The sequence below is a fragment of the Tasmannia lanceolata genome, unplaced genomic scaffold, assembly GCF_043159265.1.
Source record: "Tasmannia lanceolata isolate RefF3 unplaced genomic scaffold, GAP_Taslan_0.1 ptg000006l, whole genome shotgun sequence".
In the NCBI taxonomy this organism is placed as follows: Eukaryota; Viridiplantae; Streptophyta; class Magnoliopsida; order Canellales; family Winteraceae; genus Tasmannia; species Tasmannia lanceolata.
Window position 1 is genome coordinate 44706960 of NW_027518683.1, and position 25771 is coordinate 44732730.

Below are 25771 nucleotides of genomic sequence, written 5' to 3' on the forward strand. Positions count from 1 at the left end.
TCATCCTTTTGAAAGACCCAAAAATTAACAGAGAAAAACTTTTGTAATAGAAGAAGAAGATTGGTGAGGTACAGCCAATGGAAGCGCCCTTTCAGGCTTTCATCTTATTTTTGCAAAGGTACGAAGAAAATATAGTAGGGCCCACCTATTTGAATGACCTAAGATATTCATTTGTTTGATCCTTGAAGTAGATTAGACCATTTCCCAAAAATCTTTTCAATAGGATGATATCAACCTCCAAATATAATTGGTGTAAAATGGGGGATCAGATAGTTCAAAAAAACTACCATGTGGTAAATAAGGATAGGTTGTCCTGTCCCTATCTGAGGACCAAGATTCCATTCACACTGTACGTGGACCAGTCAAATTTGTCAACCGACTCACCGTGTGGAAAGAAAGGATATGTTTTTCCTAATTAAAATTAGTCCAATTTTATGAGCTGACTCCCCATATTGATTTAATTTCTTGTATTGCCGATTCCGTCAAATTGCCATTCACTGCATCAAGAAGACGGGATACAAATATTTGTGCTATTTCCCATATTTTCTCCTCTAGGAAACAAGAAAATCCCCAGAACGAAACATATGTTTCATCTATATGCCTCACTTATTGTTCCACCTACAAAAGTCTTTACATTATTTAAAAGCATGACATGTGGGGGCAACGATCATGTTGATCACATCATAATGGTATAAAAGATCAACGGTCTCGATTTTAAGTAAATATCCATTTCAAGGACCCAAAAATTAGTCTACCTTGACAGTGATTGGTCATCACTTGTTTCACAGAAAAACTAGTGATAAATTCACCACATTTTAAGATGGATTCACCCCGTATTTTTCAAAAATGGACTGTACAGTCCACACTATAGGTTGATCCAAACCGCCCATTTGATGGGCCACAATGTATTTGTGCACATTCACATAGGATGGTTCTAACCCTCCGATCTAAAGAGGGATTCACATTTTGAAAAATACGGGGTGCATTCATCATAGAAGGGGTGAATTTATCACGACCCCAAAACTTATGTAATAGATTATTTTAACATGCATTTTCTTGGAAATACATGCAAAAAAAAAAAGTATAGTAAGGTCCACCACCTTTTTGTATATCCAATACATTCAACTGTGTGGATTAGACACTATCCGAAAAATCTTCTTCACAAGATGATCTTAACCCTCCAATATATTTGGTGTAGAATGGACAGTTCAGGTAATTCAAAAAATCACACGGAAAATGAGGATAGGTTTTTCCTATCCCTATTTTGGTATAGCGATTTCATTCACACAATATGGGGACTAGTCAAATTTGTCAGGCCGACTCACCGCACTCAAAAGAAAAGATAGGTTTTCCCTAATTCATGTGGATTAGTCAAATTTTAGAAATTCCATTCACTCTAGGTTTATGCTCTGTTTGGATATAGGTAGTTATCTTGTAGATGTTAGAGGAATTAGGTTAAGCAAGAAGTTGCTTGAAGCATTACACCCAAGGTATCTAATTTCGAATACCAAGTTTGTTGCCTCTAGCCCCTATATATAGAGATACACTAGGGTTAATGACTGGTTCCTGGACTCTAGCCCATGTAGGTCCACTACACCGGTCCATTATCTTATTGGGCTTATATTAGAACATAATAGGGTTATATTATATACCCAACAATCTCCTCATATATTCTACATATAGCACAATCCAATAGATAGTTAATGTGATGTCCAAACAAAATTATTGAATCATCCATATCACCATGTCAATAAAGATCTATAATCCAACTGAAAACAAGAATACTTTAAAGAATAACCAAGAGTTTTAGAAATAATCTAAACTCAGACATAAGCAGTTTCACATGTAGGTGAACTATTTAATCAACTGAAAAGAAAATAATAGTTCCAACTCCTCTATAAGGATTCACTCATCAAGTAACTCATCCTCATCAAGATCCAAATTGAGGCAATCTCCTCCATTTTCGCCAATTCCTGTAAATTACCAAATATGAATTTCATTAAAAAAATGAATCCAATCATTTGTGTACTTTACTAAAAGTATCTACTTCTACCAAAAGAACTTAGTACAATTTCATAATGGCTGAAAAACAAATATCAATATCAATAAGCATCAATGTCAAGCTTCAATCAAGAATAAGACCTAAACAATTTCTTTTACAAAGAACCATTCCCTATTTCCATTTGGACTGTTACAGGCATCATATCCAAATTGAGTTAAGCTGTATCATTAAGTTTGGAATGAAACAACATTTCCCAAGAAGTACATGTCATCAGATGTGGAATGACATAAACACAACTGTAGACATCATTGAAACATATCAAATGCTTATCTTGGCCACGATAGGGAGATTAAAAAAAATCAAAATAACATGGATGTAGGTTAAGACAGGTCTACACAGTCTTTAACCCCATCTCGCCCACAGTTTTGAATATTCAATCTTTATTCAGTTCCTTCGTAAGAGCATTGGCCATATTATCCTTCGATCTCACATCAACCAAAGTGATAATACCTTGTTCTATAAGATAATTCAGCGTGGCATGTTTCAACCTGACATGTCTCCTCTTACCATTAAAGAGTGAGTTTTTCACAATTATAATTGTAGCTTGATTATCACAGAACAAACTTAAAGAGTTAATCTTTAAACGGGTCAATGGAATGTCCAGGATCAGATCTCTTGTCCACTCTGCTTCATCTCCTGCAGAAGCTAAAGCATAAAGTTCTGATTCCATAGATGACAGAGCAATACAAGTCCGTCTCTTTAACTTCCATGCAACAGCGGCTCCACCCAGTGTAAATACATAACCACTGATAGATTTACTGTCTCCTAATTCTGAGCCCCATGATGCATCAGAATATCCTTTCAGGATAGGAGGATGGCCATTATAACATAGAGCATAACCTTGAGTACCCTTAAGGTATCTCATCAGCCTCGTAAGGGCATCCCAGTGCTCATGGCCAGGATTACTAGTGAAACGACTCAGCATGTCAACTGTACAGGCTATGTCTGGCCTAGTGCAACTCATAGCATACATGAGACTACCAATCAGTTTAGAATAATCTAACTGATTCACACTGTCTCCTTCATTAGAGATCAGCTTCTTGGTATAATCAAATGGTGTCTCAATCGATTGACACTCATTGTATCTCTATGTAGAAAGTAGTTTCTCAATATAATGGGCTTGGCTAAGAGTGATCCCTTACCTTTCAAAACTTACTTTCATACCAAGAATGATGTCTACCACACCAAAATCTTTCATGTCGAATTCTTTAACCAACATTGATTTCACGTCACTCACTACAGAGAAATCAGAACCAGGAATCAACATGTCGTCTACATACAAGCAAATAATTGCAACTGTATTCGACACAGAACGGAAGTAAAGACATTTATCTGAGTAACTGGTCTGAAAACCAAAGCTCTTTACTACCTTGTCAAATTTTTGATGCCACATTTTAGGTGCTTGTTTAAGACCATACAAATATTTGTTTAACTTACAAACTTTGTGCTCAAAACCTTTCATAACAAACCCTTCAGGTTGGTTCATGTAGATTTTCTCTGTGAGGTCTCCATTAAGGAAAACCGTTTTAACATCCATTTGATGCACAACATATTGATCAATAGATGCCAAAGCAAAAAGAATTCTTATCGTGGACAAATGACAGACCGGTGAGTAGACATCAAAGTAATCTATCCCACTTAATTGAGTATAGCCCTTAGCTACTAAACGTGCTTTACACCAAGCTATGGAACCGTCAGGATTAAGTTTCTTCTTCAAAATCCACTTAGAGCCTACAGTCTTAGTCCCTTTTGGCAAATCGACAAGCTGTCAAGTTTGATTTTGTAATAGAGAGCTCATTTCATCATTAATGACTTCTACCCATAACAAAGAGTCCCTAGATCTCATCACTTCCTTATTGGTTGATGGATCATTCTCTACATGGTAGGTCACAAAGTCCTCACTAAAGTTCTTGGGTACTCTATCTCATGTAGAAACTCTTAAAGGTTCTGATTTAGAAATCATTGTAGGACGGGTGTCAGAAATATTCTGTTCAAACTCTACGTGCGATTCTGTAACCATCTCAATATCGCCAGGTATGGTCAAACCATGATCTCTGAGAAATTTATTCTCAAAGAATTCTGCATCTCTAGATTCTATAACCATATTGGTAGATAGATCAAAAAATCGATCAGCAGCACTATCTTCTGCACCACCTAAATAAATACAAGTGTTGGTTCTAAGTCCTACCTTAGGTCTCCTAGGGTCTTGTATCCTCACATAAGCAATACAACCCAAAGTCTTAAGAGTGTCATATTTACAAGGATGTTTATGCCATAACTTATGAGGAGTAGAGGTCAACTTAGAGTGTGGTATTCTATTCAGGATGTGATTTGCAGTTAAATCTGCTTCTCCCCAATAGCTATTAGGCATGCCAGCTGTCAATAACATAGAGTTTAAGATTTCAGTTAACGTCATGTTCTTATGTTAAGCTATGCCATTAGATTGAGGCGAGTAAGGAGCAGTAGTTTCAAGTATTATGCCCTGAGAGGCATAGAATTTCTTGAACTCTGTCAAAGTGTATTCTCCTCCTCTATCACTTCTAAATTGCTTAATTTTCAAGTTCAATTGATTTTCAACACGATTCTCGAAAACTTTAAATTTATCAAAAGCTTCATCTTTCGATTTTAGGAGATAAATATGACAATATCTGGAAAAAATCGTCTATAAAAGTGATTAAATACATCTGATCACCTCTAGTAGTGAAACTTTTAAAGTCACAGAGGTCAGAATGTATTAACTCAAGAAGTTGTGTGCTCTTAGAAACTGAACAAAAAGGCTTTCTAGTGATCTTGGTTTGTGCACACACTTCACATCTGTTAAATCTAATTGATGTATCTAAAGGTATATTATAAGTTTTAGCAAGTTTGACCATTTTCCTATAATAGTTCACATGTCCCAATCTAGTGTGTAACAATTTAGGATCAATCAAAGTGGAACTAACCTGACTAACAGTTTCATTTGCTAAACTCAATCTATACATATCATCGATTAAGAAAGCACAGCCAAAATAATAAGAATTAACGGTTAAAGTTACTCCACCACCCAAAAAAGATGAACACATGCAAGCATGGTCTAAAAGACTAATAGAAATTAAATTCTTTTGACTAGCAGGAACTACTTTAACATTTTTTAAAGTTAGTATTTTACCTGAAGAAAGGACCAGGTTCGCAGTTCCAGTGTGAGTCACCTCTGCCTCGGCTCCACTAGCCACTGTAACGGTCTCTTTCACACCAACATCATTTGTAAGTAGTTTCTTCGAGTTGCAAACATGGCAGGTGGTTCCTGTATCTAACCACTAGTCTAACATGGCAACAAAACTCTTAGGCTCAACACTACCCACCATCATATGAGCTTCTTTTTGTGGTGTGTCAGATTTAGCCTTCTTAGGTTGTTTACACTCTGCAGCAAAGTGACCCCATTTCCCACAGTTGTGGTACTTACCCTTCTTTTTCTGAAAGATAGTTTTTTTGGCCTCCAACTTGGGATGTTCACTTTTAGGTGACTTGGATTTCCGAGGAAATTTCTTAGGATTTATTACCGCTTTAGCAGCAGACTGTTGCTGTCTAACTATCTCCAAGTTATTCCTAGCGCGATTCTCATCTTCGATTCGAATGAATCGTTTTGAGATCATCCAGTCCCACTTGCACCTTTTTCTGATACATCTCGGTTTTGAAAGAGTGACATGCATCTGGTAACTTGTATATAATTGCACCCACAAGAAATGAATCAATTGACAAATATTTTTTCATTATGCAACTTAGATCTCAAATTCTCTAGATCAGTAACTTGAGGAGTGATTTCCTTGTCCTCTTGAAACTTAAAATCCATGAATTTGTCCACAAGATGGGCCTTCGACAATTCCTCCTCCTTGAATTGAGCATCTAAGTTGTCCCATATTTCTTTAGCAGTGTTATATTTGCTATAGGTTTCTGCAAGACGGCCGGAAAGACAATTCAACAGAGACTTTGCAGAAATCCTTATCTTTAAGCCATTAAGATTCATCAACTTCTTCATCCATCTCAGCAAAGGTACTCAAAACGGTGTAAAAACAATTCATGTATTTTAGACCGAATTAAGTCTTTCGCTTCCATGAATTAAACTTAGACCCACCAAAGGATTGAAGTTTGACCATCTCAAAAGGCATAACATTCTTGTCTATTGTATAATTAGAGAAAAGTAAAAATTGGAAAGAGTGCACCTGAGTGGAGAATTACGAAAACCGAAAAACCTAATCCGAGAAACGTATCCAAGATCTACTCCGAGTGATCTACTGCCTCGAGTTAAATTCCCAAAAAAAAAATCTAGAATCTAAGACCAACACCAAAACAGTAGGTTTGGCCCAAAGAGATACAAACGTCACTGTTTGATGGGACTGTAACAAATGTCCCTGTCTGTTCGGATGGTAGCAACAAGGGTCTGTTTTAAACGAGAAGCCACATCACCATCTTCTTAAAAAAAATCGATTCTCAAAGGTGGAGGAAAGCTTGCAAGGAAAGCTTCAATGGATTCTTTTGCTTCCGTTGAAAGAGATCTTTTGTTTCCAACAAAAGCAATCCTTCCTTAAAAAAACAAAGTTTAAGAATAGCAATCAGTTTCTTTTCTTTTCTTTTTTCTATTTCTGCCTAAATCGTTGCTATTTCTGTCTTTTTTTTTGTGTGTGAAAAGAAATCTGGCAGAAAGTTGCAGAGGTTCCAACGGTAGTTGATAACCGGCTATGGTTCCAACGTGAGTTGCGGCATACGAAGAAAACTTCAATGGCGGAAAGCGTTTAAAGCTTGCAAAGAAAGCTTCAATGGCGGAACCGCGTGTTCTCTCTCTCAGCTTGCTCAAAATTAAAATAAAGAAATCAATTCCACCGACAACCCAAAAGAGGGGTTATATAAATTAGATGAGAGAGGGAGTAAGGACTCCAAGGTGTATTTCCACGGCCAATTCTACTTCTGAAAGGGATAAAACCCACGCTCAATTAAAAGAATCCAGACGTTAAATTTGATTGGAGAGTAACCACGCCCAAACTTCTGTGGATCCAAAACGCCCTAATCAAAATGATGGATTTTGTGAAGAAAAACCCACGACAAAAAACGATTAAAAATTAGGTTCGTTAATGCTTCAAGATTGTTAGAGGAATTAGGTCAAGCAAGAAGTTGCTTAAAGCATTACACCCAAGGTATCTAATTTGTAATCCCAAGTTTGTTGCCTCCAGCCCCTATATATAGAGATACACTAGGGTTAATGACTGGTTAATGGACTCTAGCCCATGTAGGACCACTACACCGGTCCATTATCTTATTGGGCTTATATTAGAACATAATAGGGTTATATTATATACCCAACAGTAGATTAGTGGTATAAGTAGTCAATACGGAGGAGACAAATATTTGCCTAGTGGGGAGAATTAGATGGGTCTTCCGAAGAGTCCTTCTGTAGTAAGAGATTTAAATTATGTATTTTTGTGGAGAAAAACACGTGCTAAAAAAATGTATAGTAAGGCCTACCTACTAGTTAATCTAAGAAATTCTTTTATTAATCTTGCAATAGATAGACCATGTCCCAAAAATCTTTTTCATAGGATGGTCATAAACCATCAATATATTTGGCGTAAAATGGGCAGTTTAGAAAGTTCAAAAATAAAAACCAACATAAATTGAACAACTAGAGTGAAATTTTTTGAGACAAGGCCTATCTACACAAGGGCTAACAAATGAATGGTTTAGATATAATCCATATTGGTCAGATCCATTATACTTTTTTTACTTGGGTATGTGTATTTTCACGAAAACTCAAACATATATACATTTGGATCTCTAATATGTAATATGCCTATTTTGTATAATATATTGAAAAATATTAATTACTAAGTGGGGAGCAGGTGTATTCCCTCTACTAACATATACTCACGGCCAATACAATGCATCAAGAATAGGGGATACAAATATTTGTGCTATTTCTGCCATACCAAAAGAAGAAAATCCCAAGAACGAACCAATGGAGAAAATAATGAAGCGAGTGTACTGAGAGACAAGAAGTGTAGAATTTAGATTTCTGCTAATCTAGAATACTTTCATTAATCAGTAACTTGTGCTTAAATAAGCACTTACAGATAAACATGGAAGGAGATAAACCTAATCTAAGATGTAATCCTAATCCAACTGATTTGCCTAATCCACCACAATCCAATCATATCCAATCAGATATGATATTCTTTAACATGCCCCCTCAAACGTATGTGGATTGAAAATCAACATACGTTTGATTACAATGAAATTCCCCAATACAGTTGAATTCCCCAAATTGCAAATTTAATCAAAATGCAATGCACACTGCCAAAAGTGGATGACGAAGATCCCTTGATGATGATGACCGAAGTCGCCAATGATAATAACACATGTTTGTCGAAGAAGGTTCCGCTTTGTTGATGTGCTGCGAAGAGCCTTGGTTGAATCAAACTCAGGTCACGATGGGAGAATTATCATGGGCCGGTTTTGGAATACCGAACCTCATAAAAGTGGGTCACTATGGAGCGAAGCCTCAATGGGCAAAAGGAAGCCTCGATGGGCGGATATCATGGGTCGATTTTGAATACCGAACAAGAGATAAATTGCTCTCTCAGGCATGAACCTCAAGGAGAGAGGCCCCTCAACTGAGAAGAGCTCCTATTTCAGGCACGCACCACAGAGGGGTACCTAACCTGAATAGGTGAAAGAAAAAAAAATGAAGAGAAGCGACGATTTGCGGCTGAGAATAATGCTGCAACGATAATACAAAACTTTGAATCTTAGGACATGGCATGGAGAAGAGTGCATATATCAAATTTGGGGAGGGTTATCAATGAGAGTATGAAATGGGAATAAATGGGTGGTGTGATTAAAACATGGGGGTGAAGTAAATAGATCTAAGAGGTTTGATCCGAATTTTTCTCCCATTCACGTATTACAAATGGATGAGCGGTGAGATTTTTATTCCTTCTCCATTCTTTTTGTTCCGATATTTTCCATTCCATATATCCCTTATCAGTGTATGGATAGCTATCTCTCGAGCACAGGTTTAGGTTCGGCCTCAATGGGAAAATAAAGCACCTAACAACGCATCTTCACAGACCAAGAACTACGAGATCACCCCTTTCATTCTGGGGTCACGGAGGGATCGTACCATTCCCATGCAAGGCTTAGGAAATGAGAAAATAGAGAAATGGGTGATGCTGCAACCTTTCCTTTAAGCATGGGTGCTATTTGGCAAAAAATGAAAAACGGGGTGTCTAAGGACAAAAGGAGGGAGTGAAAGATATGATCAAATTGGAAATTTGGGGACATATGAGACTGGAAGGGGTGTGCTTATCAAATCTGGAGGAGAGGTTAATATGGCTAAAGATGAATGAATCAGGGTTTTTTAAATAGAATAGAGTATGCTAATTTTATCCTTCTCTTTTGGCCCTTTTTGCAAAATACGAGAGACCCAACAACCACTCATTCTCTTTCTTAATGGTACTAGTAAAAATGCATGTGCATTGCACGTGCATGAACTAAGGTATTTTACAATAAAATTTTGTATAAATAAAGGAAACTGATTTTCTACAAATTTTCCATTTTGCAACTAAATAAAATAAGTTGTCAACAAATTAAAATAAGGTGATAAAGATAGATAATTGCCAATACCAAGTAAGTTGATTCTAATACAAGCTTTGTATAATTTTTTTTGGAGTTACTGCTATTATGCCAAATAAAAATAAAAAACTTAAAATCTTCTTGCTTTCTACTGTATATTAGTATCATAGCTCTCAACTATATTGGTATCATAGCTCTCAACGTTCATGAAACTCCTGAATAATAGGGTGAAGTAATATCCTGCATTTCTATATTTTGATAATGACACTCCTTAGCTCTCACTATTTATTCAACCTGAATAATGGAACAAAATAATATATTGCAATCCCATACTACGATAATGACTCTACTCGCTTTGTACACTTCTCTAATTGAAGTAAGCCTAACAGCTCTCAAACTCAGCAATCAGATAAGGTTTGACTCCAAACATGGCCCTTTTGTCAATCTTATTGATTTTCCAATTAAGTTTTAGTACATAAATAATGCTAATATGCCCCCTAACATTTACCCAATAAGATAATTTTAAAAGTCAATTTAGGACCAAAATAGCAAAAATATGAAACCCATAGCATGTAAAAGTAGTACTCAGTTAATGTACTTAAAAAAAATTTGTAAATCTACTGTGGTATTTGGATAATTGTAAATGTTGTAAGTAATCATTTAAAACAATCATGTAAACTCAAATTGTTAAAAAGACAAATCAATATTTAAAATGAGGAAATGAAGTATGTGCAGCTGCACGGATAAGTTATCTGTGCATGGCTGCACAAACCATAGTGGGGGCCACATTTTGGGGGGATCCAAAGCATTCATTTGGAAGGCCCTTCCATGGATAGGGTGTGTACCAAAAATCAGCCCTTTAGGATCATCCTAACCATGCCATTTGTGGAGGGAAAAAATGGGCAGAAACAGTGTCTGTCCATTTTCCCCTCCAACTTTGATTAGGTTAGGACGAGGATTAGATTGCATACCGAGCAGAAAAACACCCAAGAAGGGAAAAAAAAACTGTTTGTGGCAATCAGATTTGACATCGCAGGTGACCAGTCCGCATTGGCCAATGATTTAGAATGTGAGATCCAAATTTCAATTTGATATCTCCCTGTATGTAGACGAAGGTTACACCGTTGACGGGTTGGAGATCTGGTTGAATATTGTACTTCAACAGGGAAGGGAAGCATAAATGATTTGGATTTGTAGCTGTTTTATTAGATGTTTGAGAAAGCTACGCAAGAAGACAAGAAGTCAGGGTTTGCAGATAGGATGATGGGTGTAGTGCCCGGCGGACGGCGGCTAATCGGCCCTCCTCCGGATAATGAAATAGCCGAGGTTGTGCTCAGGCTAGGTCCGACAGAACTGCTCTGATACCATGTAGAATTTGGATTTCTGCTAATCTAGAATACTTTCATTAATCAGTAACTTGTGCTTAAATAATCACTTACAGATAAACATGGAAGGAGATAAACCTAATCTAAGATGTAATCCTAATTCAACTGACTTGCCTAATCCACCACAATCCAATCTTATCCAATCAGATCTGATATTCTCTAACAAGAAGCATAAACTTTTATCAAAAGTGAGCACCGAGGGACATGGACGCATCAACTTTATCAATAGACTTGAGCATGGAAAGTAAGGTCCGGGCAACGACCTAAGACTGGCCAAATCAATTGAATAATCTAATAATCTCAGCCAAATCAATTGAATAATCTAATAATCTCAGCCCTTGGTCTATGATGTCTTATTTATTTTTCCACCTTGAAAATTCTTTACTTTGTGCATGGGATGTTTCAACTATCATGTCGATCGCATCAAAGATCAACAGTCTCGATTTTACATACATATATCCTTTTGAAAGACCCAAAAATTAACAGAGAAAAACTTTTGTAATAGAAGAAGATCGGTGAGGTACAGCCAATGGAAGCCCCCTTTGCTCTCATCTTATTTTTGCAAGGGTGCGAAGAAAATATAGTAGGGCCCACCTATTTGTATGACCTAAGACATTCATTTGTTGATCCTTGAGGTAGATTAGACAATATCCCAACAATCTTTTAAATAGGATGATATTAACCTTCAAATATAATTGGTGTAAAATGGGGGGATCAGATAGTTCAAAAAATGACAACACAAAAACCACCGTGTGGTAAAATAAGGATAGGTTCCCCTGTTCCTACTTCAGGACCAAGATTCTAGGGCTGCAACTTGGGTCGGGTTTTACCCTACCCGCATCGACCCGACCCGAAAATAGCTTGGGTTGGGATCATGTTTCTCGGGTTTCGGGTCGAGCCGGGTCTACGATCCAAAAGCCCGCATGAATCTCAGGTCGAGCCGGGTTTGAAGGGGCCCGACCCGACCCGAGTTACTTAAGTTATAGTATGTATTTTTATTTTTTTCTAAAACTTTGTTACTTTAAAAGTGAAAGCTTAAAAGTAAAACTCACGCACGCACGCAATCACAGGGACTGTTTACATCTTTTGTTCATTTCCCCCCTTTAGCTTCTAGGGTTTCAAGTTTCAACTAAATAGTTAATGCACTAAATAGTTTGTTGTTTATCTCATATGAGTGTAATAATTTGCATTTGGTAATGTATCAATTTATTCTCTTTGGACTAGTTATTAGTTAATGCACTAAAGAGTTTGCCATGCTTGGGTTTTTCTACTTCCATGAGTTGAGTTGCCTTGCCAAACAAGAGTTTTCCTTAAAAAATTGCGTCAACGTTAAAAAACCTGAGCCGACCCGAGATTTATCATGGGTAGGGCCGGGTTTGGGAATTGTGGGTTTTCCGGAAAAAATCTGACCCCACCCGACCCGAGATATTTCTCAGGTAGGGTTGGGTTCTTCAAAACCCGACCCGCCCGACCTGAGTTGCAGCCCTACAAGATTCCATTCACACCATACGTGGACCACCCATTTTGAAAAATATGAGATGAAGTCGTCATAGAAGCAGGTGAATTTATCACTGCCCAAAAACTTTACCTTTTCTTTCAACAAGAAGTTATAAGTAAGAGGAATGACCGATGCAAGGGCTCTCTTTATGCAAGGGCTGGAGAAGGGGCCCTGAATAGGTCCACGTCACTTTTAAAGTCGGTTGAGAAACTGAATTTGGTTGCACTTAATGATGTATTCAAGGATCCTTCTTTAGCCCTTGCCTAAAGAGAGCCCTCGCATCTATCATTCCTCAGTAAGTAAATGGTAGTTATGGCCTTATGGGTAGGGCTGCAACTCGGGTCGGGTCGAGTCGAGTTTTTTTTTGGAAAACCCACGATTCCCAAACCCGGCCCTACCCATGATAAATCTCGGGCCGGGTCGGGTCGGGTCGGGTTTTTTCACGTTGACGCAATTTTTTAAGGAAAGTTCTTGTTTGGCAAGGCAACTCAACTCATAGAAGCAGAAATTACACTCACATTACACTTGAATCAAAAAATGATGTAATTACACTCACATTACACTTGAATCAAACAATGCCGTAATCAAACAATGTTGTAATTACAATCAAACAATGCTGAATCAAACACTTGAATCAACTCAACTCATAGAAGCAGAAATTACACTCACATACAATAACAGTGGGTGCGTGGGTTTTCACTTTTAACTTTTAACTAACAATAGAAAAAATGTACATACTATAACTTATGTAACTTGGGTCGGGTCGGGCCCCTTCAAACTCGGCTCGACCCGAGATTCATGCGGGCTTTTGAATGCTCAACCCGGCTCGACCCGAAACCCATGAAACCTGAACCCAACCCAGGCTATTTTCGGGTCGGGTCGATGCGGGTCGGGTAAAACCTGGCTCGAGTTGCAGCCCTACTTATGGGCTTTGGGCATTCAAAGCAAAAGAAGATTCTATGGTTTCTTGGAAAATCAAATGATATCGTCTATTGCATTCAAAGCTTTTGAAAATGCATTTAAACAAAGGGATTTGCTATGGACCATCACAGAAGGCATTTTGCGCCTGGGGTGTTGCATGTGAGAGCAACTACACAGGCTCATATTTTGTCTTATTCGTTTAATTCCTCTGATGTGGCTGCTTTCACATGCAACGGCCTAATCACGAAATGCCTTCTGCGATGGTACCTAGCAAATCCCTTTGTTTAAATGCATTTTCTCTTATTTTAATGTGGGACTATTTATCTGACGAACACTGATTTGCTTTGACATGAATTCCTTGTTTTTTTGGTTTAAGGGGAATTTTGCAAGGCTAAGACAACCATGGAATGCTAAAAAAAAAAAAGGAGAAAGTTTTAGGTTGGCCAAAACCCTAAACCCATTGGGAAACGACAAATAGGCAATGCCCGAAAATGACCACCAACCATTTCCTTTTTTTTTAATGACTAAACTGGGGTTAGGCAGGACCTCGAACCAGATATAATAAATAGAGAAAGGATTACAAAGATAAAGAAAGCCTTATTTCCTTCCCTCCAAGAGTTGGTTACTCACCAAGAAAGGAAGCGACTCAAGGAGCTTGAGATTTGATCAACAAACATGACTTATTTCCACGGGGCATTGATTATATCCACTGCAAATTTTGAGTCCAATTCGATCCATACCTTGCACAGTCCATGATTTATAGCAAGATCAATCCCTTTCTTTATCGCAAGTAGCTCCAGAGCATAGATTTCTTTTCGAGTTACACTTTCAGAGAACATAGCCTGAACCATTCCCTTTCTATCTCTCACAATGCTGCCAATGCCACCTTCCTCATCGTCCAAAGACCCATTAGTGTTTATTTTATATTCTCCAGGATCAGGTTTCTGCCAAGTGAAGAATTGCTTGTTAGTTTTGATGGGAATGAATCTGTAGCCGAACTTCATAGAGGAATTCAGATTTATCTTGTCCGCGTTGTCCTTGAGATTCAGCTTTTTTAGCTTGATTTCCATGTGGATGTCCCAAGAATGTACTGCTTATGGTGAGAGGCATTTTCGAAGATTCTGAGATTTCGTTCATTCCAAATTTTTTTGAATTGCCGTCGAGAAGCCAAACTTAAGAGCTGTGGATGCTTGTCCTTCTCCCATGGTGTTTGATTGAGCCAACTCTCTTCTTCCATAAGGCTCTTTTTGGGCTTTCTAAAATACTTGGCCCTCAAGAGAACCGATCTCCAGATCTAGGCAGTGAAACTGCATCTGAAGAAAAGGTGATCAACACTTTCCTGATCATCTTTGCATATGGTGCGTTTTGAGTCCAGTGAGGTGCCCAAGAATTGTAGTCTATCTTTGGTGCTAATCTTGTTTTGTATTGCTTTCCATGTTGTGATGGCATATCTAGGAACGTGATCCATAAACCAGATCGTTTTTTACCATGGGAAGTTAGGCGGGCATCTCTGAAAGTGTTCCAACCACTCTTTACAAAGTGTAGGCTGTCAGTTTATGGTTTCCAGATGGCTTTTGAAGGTCCATCATAGGTAAATATTGCCTTTTGGAGAAAAGCTTTCTCTTCAGTGAGGGAGGACTTGTCCAGGATCGGGTTCCATTCTCCATTCCTGTGTATCTGATCGAGGGTTGTTGAAGATCTAAGGGAGGTGTCTGAACATGATCTGGAGACAATTTTGCACAGTGTTCCTTTTGGGTGCCGATAATCATTTTGGACTCAGAATCAGTTCTAAAAACTGTATTCTTACATTTATTTATCATTTTGGACTCGGAATCAGTTCTAAAAACTGTATTCTTACGTTTATTAATCATTTTGGACTCAGAATCAGTTCTAAAAACTGTATTCTTACGTTTATTAAAAGAGGAGAGGGCGGGCCGATGCAAAATATATAGGGTCAGTATTTGAGGCGGCTCATTAGCTTTGAAATTGCCAATCTTAGGCCTTGTTCGGTTGGGATTATGGACCAACCGATTGCAATTGTTGCAACCAATTATGACAATCAGCTATTATAAAAATAATCTCTCATGTAATAATTGTATTATGCTATGCCGCTAGGATTATAGAAAAATAATACTCTGAAAATACAGAGAAAATGGAGAAAAGAGAAGATTAATGGAGGTAGGGTTTGTCGAGAGATGGAGCTCGATGTTTATCATTCCGATTCTTCAATGGAGGAATCCGAGAGAGATGGAGTTAGGGTTTCACAGGGTCTAGGTTTTGATGAGACAAAGAGATGGAGTTAGGGTTTCACAAGGTCTAGGGTTTTTGGATTGAAAGAGATGGAGTTACGGTTTCACAAGATCTAGGGTTTGTGGAGTGAAAGAGGTGGAGTTAGGGTTTCACAAGATTAGAGTTTGTGGAGTGAAAGAGATGGAGTTAGGGTTCCGTTGCTAGGGGAAGAGTGTTTTCAAGAAGGGATTTTGATTGGGGTAATGGTGGGGTCAGAATTTGGGAAATTTCCGCCTCCAAAATGCGCCAATCGGTTTACAAGCACCGAATTTGGTGATTATAGCTGTTAGTATATTTCATCATAATAGCATAATCGGATTATGGATCATAAGCAATTGTTAGATGAGCAAACCGAACACACATTTAAGCATAATTGATTGTAAAATCGGTTATAGTGGATAGTCCATTATCCATAATCCCAACCTAACAGGACCTTAATGGCCCCAAGTCTGGGCCTAACTTGCATAATTATAAAAAATCCACCTAATTATCACTACATTAAAACCAATAATATCATCTTCGGAGGGATCTGAGAGGGCCGAAATAGGATACCTTCAAACCTTGAGATCACGTTATGACGTGCCCTACGTGTATAATTTTTAAGATTATGACAACTGATTGTGAGTGCCAAACTGATTGTTGGACTCATATTGAAGCACAATTTTGAGTCCAATAATCGGTTTGGCACTCACAGTTGGTTGTCATAATCTCAAACAAACAGGGTCTAAGAAATCAACTATTTTTTTAACTGTCTCAAAGTTCCTACAGTTTTTACACGTGCAAATAGTGAGTTGAACGAACCATATTTCATTTTTACTTAGTGGGGCCTCTAGATTAACAATAATCATATTATTTCCCTTTAAATTGTTGGAAGGAACCTCAATAGTATAATTTTGAAATATGGGTTCAATAGAAATATGGTCCTAATGACATCAGTGGTTGACATGTACTCAAAGTGCACTTATATCGAAGAAGCTCGTCGGATTTTCCATGAGATGCCAGAAAAAGATGTGGTCTTAATGAACAGAATGATAGCCGGATTATGTCGATGTGGCCTAGCTTCCGATACAGATTTTTCTACAGCACGACCTGGAGAGATGTAGCATCATGGAATTCTTTGATTTCAGGCCTTGCACAAAACAGAAATGGCGGAAAAGCTTAGTTTTTCTTTTAAAAATATGCGATTAGAGGGAGAAAGGGTGGATCTTACGATGAGGGTTACTATTCTTTCAGGGTGTGCCGATCTGGCGGCCTTGGTTAATGGTAAACAAATCCATGGTTTGGTAACTAACCATGGTTTTTAGTTGTATGTTCCGGTTGGGAATGCTATCATTGACATGTATGCTAAAAGTGGATGCATGGAGGATGCAAGCCAATGTTTTGATAAGATGCCAATCAAGAATATAATTTCTTGGACTTCTCTTATAGTGGGTTATGGAAAACATGCCCTTGCAAGGGAGGCTTTGAGAACATTTGATCAAATGGAATTGAAAGGGTTTGTCCCTAACAAAATAACATTTTTAGGTACCCTTTATGCATGTAGTCACTATGGCCTTGTACAGGAAGAGTGGAAAATCTTCAACTCCATGATCCACACATACTCTATTAAACCCACAATGGAGCATTATACTTGCATGGTGGAGAAGCCCATGAATTTATCAACGGAATGCCGGTCGAGCCCGACGCCAAACTGTTGACAGCTTTTCTCAGCTCTTGTTGTTTCCATATGAATGTAGAGCTAACAAAGAGGGTTGAGGACAAAGTACTTGAATTGAAGCCTCAAGCAGGAGCTTATATGTTGATGTCTAATTTTAATGGTTTGATTAAAGAATTGGAAGGTGTCGCAAAGGTTACAAGGCTGATGTTGGATAGAGGAATAAGGAAAGAGAATGCCTGTACATGGATTGAAATTAATAGAAGAGTTCATGCTTTTGAATAAGGAGATAGATCTCACCCTCTCTACAAAGAGACCTGTAACTACTTGGAGGGTCTCATTATGAGAATGAGAAGCAATGGGGAATGTGCCCAACACAAGCATGGTGATGCAAAAAGGATGAGCATCTGAAGGAAGAGATTCTTCTTGGGCACAGTGAGAAGCTTGCGATCGGACTTGGGCTTATCAGAACACCGCCGGGACTAGGATAGTGATTGTTAAGAATCTCCGGGTGTGTGCCAATGGCCATACAATAACCAGGTTTATATCAGAGATCGAAGGACGAGAAATTGTGGGGAGAGATGCGAGTAGATTTCATCAATTCAAAGGCGGCATATGTTCTTGTGGAAACCACTGGTGAGAGCTCAATTACAGGCTAGTGTGATGGTGAATGACAAACTGTAAACATTTCTAAAACATGGCAAATCATATGTCACGAAGTAGAGATTAATTTAAGTCAACTTGGTAAAGACATGATAGATTTCTTACCATCAGAATGGGAGCACGCAAATATAAGTACATTTTTATGATAACTGTATGTATATGATGTAGGATAGCACCTCCCAATTACATTTCAAACTGACAAAATTTTCAATACATTCACATGAGAGTTCACCCAGAACTTCATGCGGACACAGCATTACATATACATTGAGGGACTTCACTTCCTTCCACTCACCATGCTTTGGTCAGGCATTCCTCCCAAGCCAGTGTGGGAGGAACTTGTCTTAAGCCTGCCATCTGCATTTCTCAAATCAATCAGATCTTCAAACAAACTGTTTGAATCCCAACTATGTGCAGCTGAAGGGTCCACATGGGCAGGTTTGGGGCTCCCCTGTGTTTCTCCATGCGTTGTTGGAACTCGGAACGTTATTTCCTCTTGAGCTAAAAGAATTGAACTGCTGCAACGGTCTAGTGGCATGCATGGGTGTGTGAGAGGCAGCAGTGTTCGCATTAGATGATTGAAATGAGGGAGAAGGCGAAGGCAATGGACTATAGATGGGATTCACATGGGCTACCCATGGCGGGGTGGTAAGCTAGATGAGTACTGGGGGAATTGGGGTTGGGGCTGATATTGAGGTTGAGGGTGAGGCTGATATTGAGGTTGATATTGAGGTTGAGCTTGATGTTGGGGTTGAGCCCAAGGGACAACATAACTGCTGTAGGGCCTCTGTCCCTGTTTTACGGGATATTGCTGAGGACCATGGGGATAACCTTGTGCATTGGGGGAAACTGGTACCTGATGCCCCAGATTGGATAGAAGCAGAGGGAGGCGACAGAGGAGTACGGGGTGACAATGACTTTGTTGACAATGTAATGCTCAGAAAGTCGATCATGAGAAGATTGTTATTGACAATAAGTTGAAGGTTGGAGATTCTTGTGTTTTTTGAGTTCATGGACAGTAATTGAGTGCAAATTTTAATTGCATAACAATGATGTGATGATGCATGCCATAGAAATTAATTGTAGTTATCAAATGGTTTGTATTAAGTTCAGTATAATGATGACCGGAGAATGTCTAAGATGTGGCTTTGATGCTTATTATAGATACGGTAGTCAAGTTACATGATACTATTTTACTAGCTTCAAGCTGAATTTTGATGGACAGTTAAAAAAAAAGCTGATTGTGGCATTTTCAAAGCTAATGGGACGCCTCAAATACTGGCCCTATGTATTTTGCATGGCCCTGCCCTCTCCTCTTTTAATAAACGTAAGAATACAGTTTTTAGAACTGATTCTGAGTTCAACATGATTAATAAACGTAAGAATACAGTTTTTAGAACTGATTCTGAGTCCAAAATGATTATCGGCACCCAAAAGGAACACTGCAAAATTGTCTCCAGATCATGTGCAGATACCTCCCTTAGATCTTCAACAACTCTCGATCAAATACACAGTAATGGAGAATGGAACCCGATCCGGGACAAGTCCTCCCTCACTGAAGAGAAAGCTCTTCTCCAAAAGGCAATATTTACCTATGATGGACCTTCAAAGGCCATCTAGAAACCAAAACCTGACGGCTTACACTCTGTAAAGAGTGGTTGGAACACTTTCAGAGATGCCAACCTAACCCCCCTGATAAAAAACGATCTGATTTATGGGTCACGTTCCTAGATATGCCATCACAACATCGAAAGCAATACAAAACAAGCTTAGCACCAAAGATAGACTACAATTCTTGGGATTTGAGATGAGAATGCAGCCACCCCATGAATAAGAGAACATCTATTGAAAAGTGAACCTATGTGGCTGCACTATCATGCAACAGAGGGGCTGCAAAATGCCTTCTGCCATGGTCCCTAGCAAAAGTAAAGAAGTGAGAATGACATACTCTCTATTCTTTGTTTGTTGGTTTCAAACAAACTTGAATTAGAAGTCTAGTAGCAGCCACCCCATGGAAAGGACAAAATCTATTGAAAAGTGAGCCAATGTGGTTGCACTATCATGCAACAGAGGGGCTGCAAAATTCCTTCTGCCATGGTCCCTAGCAATAATAAAGGAGTGAGAATGACATAATCTCTCTTCTTTGATTTGGTGATTTCAAATACACATGAATTAACAGTCTAGTAGCCAGTTTCATAGCCTCTTTCAAACATCCTCTACTGATTGAAAAATTCCAACGTTGGGATACTCTCGTTGATGGCAACGGATCATACCTTGTATCAGCCCCATCCCGACCCCGACGATGGTATGCATTTGATTACATGGCCGGCGATCGGTGTCCTTGCCAAATTTTCATCGTGATTTGCATTCTGGTATATTTTCTGATAAAATGGTACTACGAAGAGAATAGCAACGGAAGGAACCAGGGAGCTCCACAGAGCCGAGGGCTTGACCGGCACTGCGATAGATAGTTTTCCTACCTTTGAATATGGCGTGATGAAGATGCATATAGACACACTAGAGTGTGCCATACGCTTGGGTGAATTCAAATATCGGGAATCTCTTCGATTGCTGCCTAATTGCAGCCACAACTTCCATGTCGCATGTGTTGATTCTTGACTTAAAGATAATGCAACCTGTCTGATTTGCCAAGCTCACTCGGCTCAGTCCATTAGAAGGTTAATATCTCCTTTCTTTTTAGATTACAATCCATATTACACTATAGTAGTTTATTTCTGTGTTCTCTCTGTTATCTATAGTTTTTTTATCAATATTACACTATTTCATGATTTTAGTTTTGTTGTTCAGAGATTTGTTTAGGTGTTAAGATCTGATTTAGGGAATGATTAGGATGGTAATGATGTTTGGTTTTTTATGTAGCCGAGACTTTCATCTGTTTTCTGAGTTATCTATTTCTCTGTCTAATGTAGAGAATACGGTTATTATCACCTGCCTTTTAGGCAAAGCACGTTGCTAGTGTAATCTCTATGTATCAATTGATTGAGAAAAAAAAGGAAAGCAAGAAACCGTAAATTGAATACAGGAATGTTAAAGATAATATATGAATATGGAAGGCTATCGAAAAAAATAATTTACTCAATTTGTGTGTGTTAGACGATTTATATCTCTCCATTTAAGAAAAATCCTTCCAGACATTGTTACATGTAGTGTGCTTATAAATGGATTAAGCAGACAAGCTCAGACTAGAGCAGCAAAACATCTACTATTTAAGCTGTTTTATGATAACTCAGTTCTAGATAGTATCACATACGATACACTGGTGGGTCATTGCAGCAATGATGAGTTTACATATAGATATACATTGTTGCCTCCTTAGGGAGAAAAAAATCAATGAAATATTTAGTATATTTGTAAAACATGTTGATCAGTTGGAGGATGCCTTAACTAAAGCACAAAGCAACAATTATCAAAATCCATTATAGACAAGTCGGGCATGATACATATCTATGTCCCACTCTAGGATGAGTTTTAGCAGTATTAAGGGTGAATTAGAATTTTTCTTTTTATATTTTTCTTATCCTTTTTAACCTGATTAGAAGGGGAAGTTGTTAAAATATTTAATAGAAGTAATTGTGAGAGGGCATGATACTTATTCAATTCTTCCATTCAGAACTCTTTATTTTATACTGAGGATCAATTCCCAACTCAAAATGAAATAAACACTAACAACAACTTCTATTAATATGGTCCCTTGCATAAATCTATGTTCCATTCTAGGGTGAGTTTTCCAATTATTAAGGGCAAATTAGGCTTTATTTTTTATAATTTCCTCTCCTTTTTACACCTGATTATGGAAATAATTATAGGAAGATATTGGTATTTGAATGATTAGCCTATTTTTTAATATCAGTAACAGTGAGAGGGCATGATACTCTTGCAATTCTTCCATTCAATACTCTTCTTTTATGCTGCAGATCGATTCCCAACTCAAAATTAAATAACCACGAACAACATCTTTTATTAATATGAAGAAACTCCATGAAAACAGAAACTTGGATACAAAAGACAGCAATCCTTATTCACATGTGTTAAACGAGTTAAAACAAGCACTTAAGGGTATCTTGGTCAATTTACACAACACATATATATAATAATTTTTTAGAGGGCGATAAAAAAAGCGCCCTCCCTAGGGCGTCGGCCTAGGGAGGGAGGCGGTTTCTCTCTCTCGTCCCCTCTCTCTCTCCCACATCTTCCTCTCTCTCGTCTCGCTCTCTCTCCCTCTCTCTCTCTCTCTCTCACTCGCTCTCCCTCTCTCTCTCTCTCTCTCCCTCTCTCGCTCGTTTCCTCTCTCTCCCCATTGGTAACCCACTTTTTACCGTCTCTCCCGTGGTTGGCAAAAGATAGTCGCGGAGGCTGAATCGGGAACCGTGGAGGCCAGATCTGGAACATGGTTTTTCCGTGATGGTTAGATTTAGGGCTGTGGAGGCTGGATCTGGGGCCGTGGAGGCTGGATTGGGAGCCGTGGAGGCCGGATCCAAAGCCATGGAGGCCGTGAAGCTGGATCTTGAGCCGGGGAAAACCGTGAAGGTTTCCGGTGGCCGTGAAAGGCCGTGTGGTGCTAGACCTGGAGTCGTGGAAGGCCAGCTACAGGCGCTGTGAGGCCGTGGATTATCGGATCCGGGGGTCATGGAAAGCCGGGGGCCATATATAGGGCGGAATGGTCGGAGCTGGGCTCGAGAAGGCCGGATTTAATGGTGAAAGGGCCGGATCTATTTAGGGTTGATAGAGAAAATGGATGGGGGAGTTGTTGGAGGCTTTGGAAGGGGCCGATGTAAGGAAAATGGTGTTCGATTCAGGGGAAAAGGAGGAGGTTAAATAGGGAGTCGAGGGAGGTTGTGGATAGCGGCAATGAACCTTGTAGGGTTAAGGTTTGAAGGAGGAGAAAAAGGAGGGGAGTTTTAGGGTTGTTAGGGTTAGGGTTGATTGGGGAAGGAGGTGGGGGAGTAGTATAGTCTTTAGGGTTACGGCTTAGGGTTAGGGCTAGGAGTATACTTTTGGATGGAATGATTTTTGGGTTAGTGGAAGTAGGTTTTGGAGAAGATGGTAGAAGAATTTGATATATTTTTAATGAGGAGCCGTCGGTGTTTGGTGGTGGTTCGAGGTGGAGGTCGCCGGAGATCGGATGATGATATTGGGTGGTTGGCTATCGTGCACGATTAGGGGCGCACAATAGCTCTGGGCCTTTGAGCGGGATTTTTGAAAATCGAATTTGCTAGTGGAGAAATTGGTGTGACGTGGCAGGTCACGATCATGACTCAGGGTCCCCCAAATTTGGCACTTTTTGCTGGATTCGATTAAATTGAGGCTATTGGGTAATGTAAGGGGTAATGAGCTTTTTTGGGCCAACTATGTAAATCTAGTGGGACTACTGGTCCCCATTGTAATTTTGTTGGTATGAATATATTGGTCAATTATCAAAAAATATATATATATATAATAATTTTTGTGTGGAGAGAGCCCTAACTCATGCACGCTTCTCTCTTTTCATTGTCTCTCTTTCTCCTTCTCTTCAAGCCTTGATCTCTTTTAATCATGTAATCATCTAACATGGTATCAGAGCTAAAGGTTGAAGTGTTCATCCCTCATTAAAAAGGTGCTACGGATCTTTTCTCTTTCTTCTTCATCTTTTTTTTGTTCTCTTTTCTTTCTTTCAACTCCAATCCCCAAACTCATTCCCCAAACTCAATTCCCAAACCCAAATCCTTTCCATCCGATAACCACCACCACTAGAAGTGACCTCCAAATTTCAAACTTCCATTCTTAAACCTTATTTTCTATCATCAAAACACCTCAAAATCCTTCCCTAACCTTCCTAACCGCACAAACCTAAGCCATTTTGTGGCTTTTTATTCTCTCCTAGCCGCTTCTCTCCACCCATATTTAACCCTAGCCTAACCCTAGGAAAAATTTTCGCACCCCCCCCCCCTCCACACACACACACCTTTGGACCCATTTTGTCCTATTCTAACCATAAACCCTAACCCTAGTTTTTTTCTTCCAACCCTAGTCCAAGCTTCTATATGTGATCTTTTGTGAAGCCTATCACCTAAGTTAGTGATTCCATCATATGCTAACCATATTTTCTTTTCAAATCAGCAATCTATTTGCATCTATTCATGATCTAGATTCTACTCTTCTTGCTTACTTCCTTTTGATGGTGGTTCCAAGTGTTTGGTTCTTATTGCTAATGTTATTGGATATTCGTTGTGGTGATTATTAGTTGTTGGTGATTTCTTATTGGTGATTCTAAGTGTTGGTTGGTATTGTTGATGTGTATTGAATTGTATTTGGAGTGGTTTTGTGGTTGTTGGTGATTTATTTGTTGTTGTTGTTAGTAATGGTCGTTGGTGGAGCAGTTTGGGGTGATTGTCGACTATTGTGAGTGGTGGTTGTTGGCTACTTGTTATTGGATGATTGTTGATGGATAGGTTGATTATTAATAGTGATTGTGGGTTGTTCACTAATTGTGGTGTTGATTCTATTTCTGTGAACTTGGTGGTTGTGGTGTTATTTTTCTTAGGTTGGTGATTGACCCAGTATGTTATTTGTGGTTATTGAATGTGTTATGACATTGACTCAAACGGGCGGGGGCTCTCTATTTGCTTGCACAGGGCAATTAACGGGGCCAAGCAAGCAAACAGAGGCAATTACAGAGCCAGGTACCAAGCTAACAGGGCAACGTCCAGTCAAGCAAGAGTAGGCTTCAAAGCTGTCTCTCTCTCTTTCAGCTCCTTCGTATCCTATCAAGTCACGCCTAGTGCCCTAGTTGATGGAACTCCTCTCTCTATCAGTACGCCCAGCAACCCTAGTCGTTAGTTGATTGCTCTTTGGGTTCGTCGTGGTGTTTTTCCGTGTATTGGAGATTGCTTGTTCTTTGTTGGTGCTATGGATCCAATTAATTTATCTTCACAACAACTCGGATCCATTAAAGTCAACCTTGGTGGTTGTGGTGTTGTTTTTCTTGGGTTGGTGATTGACCCAGTATGTTATTTGTGGTTATTGAATGTGTTATGACATTCTAGTCGTTAGTTGATTGCTCTTTGGGTTCGACGTGGTGTTTTTGCCGTGTATTGGAGATTGCTTGTTCTTTGTTGGTGCTATGGATTTAATTGATTTATCTTCACAGCAACTCAGATCCATTAAAGTTGATGAGGTCCCTACTTCATCTACGGTTCTCTCCACTCGCTATTCTCATGTGGAGGCCCTCGTAGAAGCTCCTCTCCAGATGACATCTATCAAACTTAATGGACATAATTACCCGGCTTGGAAGAGGGTTGTTTGTGTATATCTTCTGGGTCAGGGAAAGGTTCATTTTCTTGAGCAGTCTCCTTCATCCAAGAGAGATTCTGTTTATACGAGATGGGAACAAGAGGATGCAGTTATCAAATCCTTCTTATGGAGTTGTATGGACTTACAGATCGCTGCTAATATGATGTATCTTGACTCCTCTAAGGAAGTCTGGGACCAGGCTGCGATTTTGTATTCTGGAGCAGATAACATCACCCGGATGTGTGATCTATTATCAGACTGGTTTAAATTTCAGCGTGGTGGCATGTCCACACTCGATCATTACAGTTCATACATTGCATTGTGCCAGCAGCTAGATATGCTTATGTCTTTCATTGTCGATCATATCGTTCTTGCTGAGCCTCAAGAAAAATTATGTGTGGTTCGCT

The 25771-nt window shown here is 39.0% G+C and overlaps 1 pseudogene; it reads left to right on the forward strand.

Moving 5' to 3' along the window:
- The first annotated feature begins 16620 nt into the window (after window positions 1-16620).
- On the forward strand, window positions 16621-18051 carry LOC143879064 (pentatricopeptide repeat-containing protein At2g22070 pseudogene; annotated as a pseudogene).
- Window positions 18052-25771: the final 7720 nt, after the last annotated feature.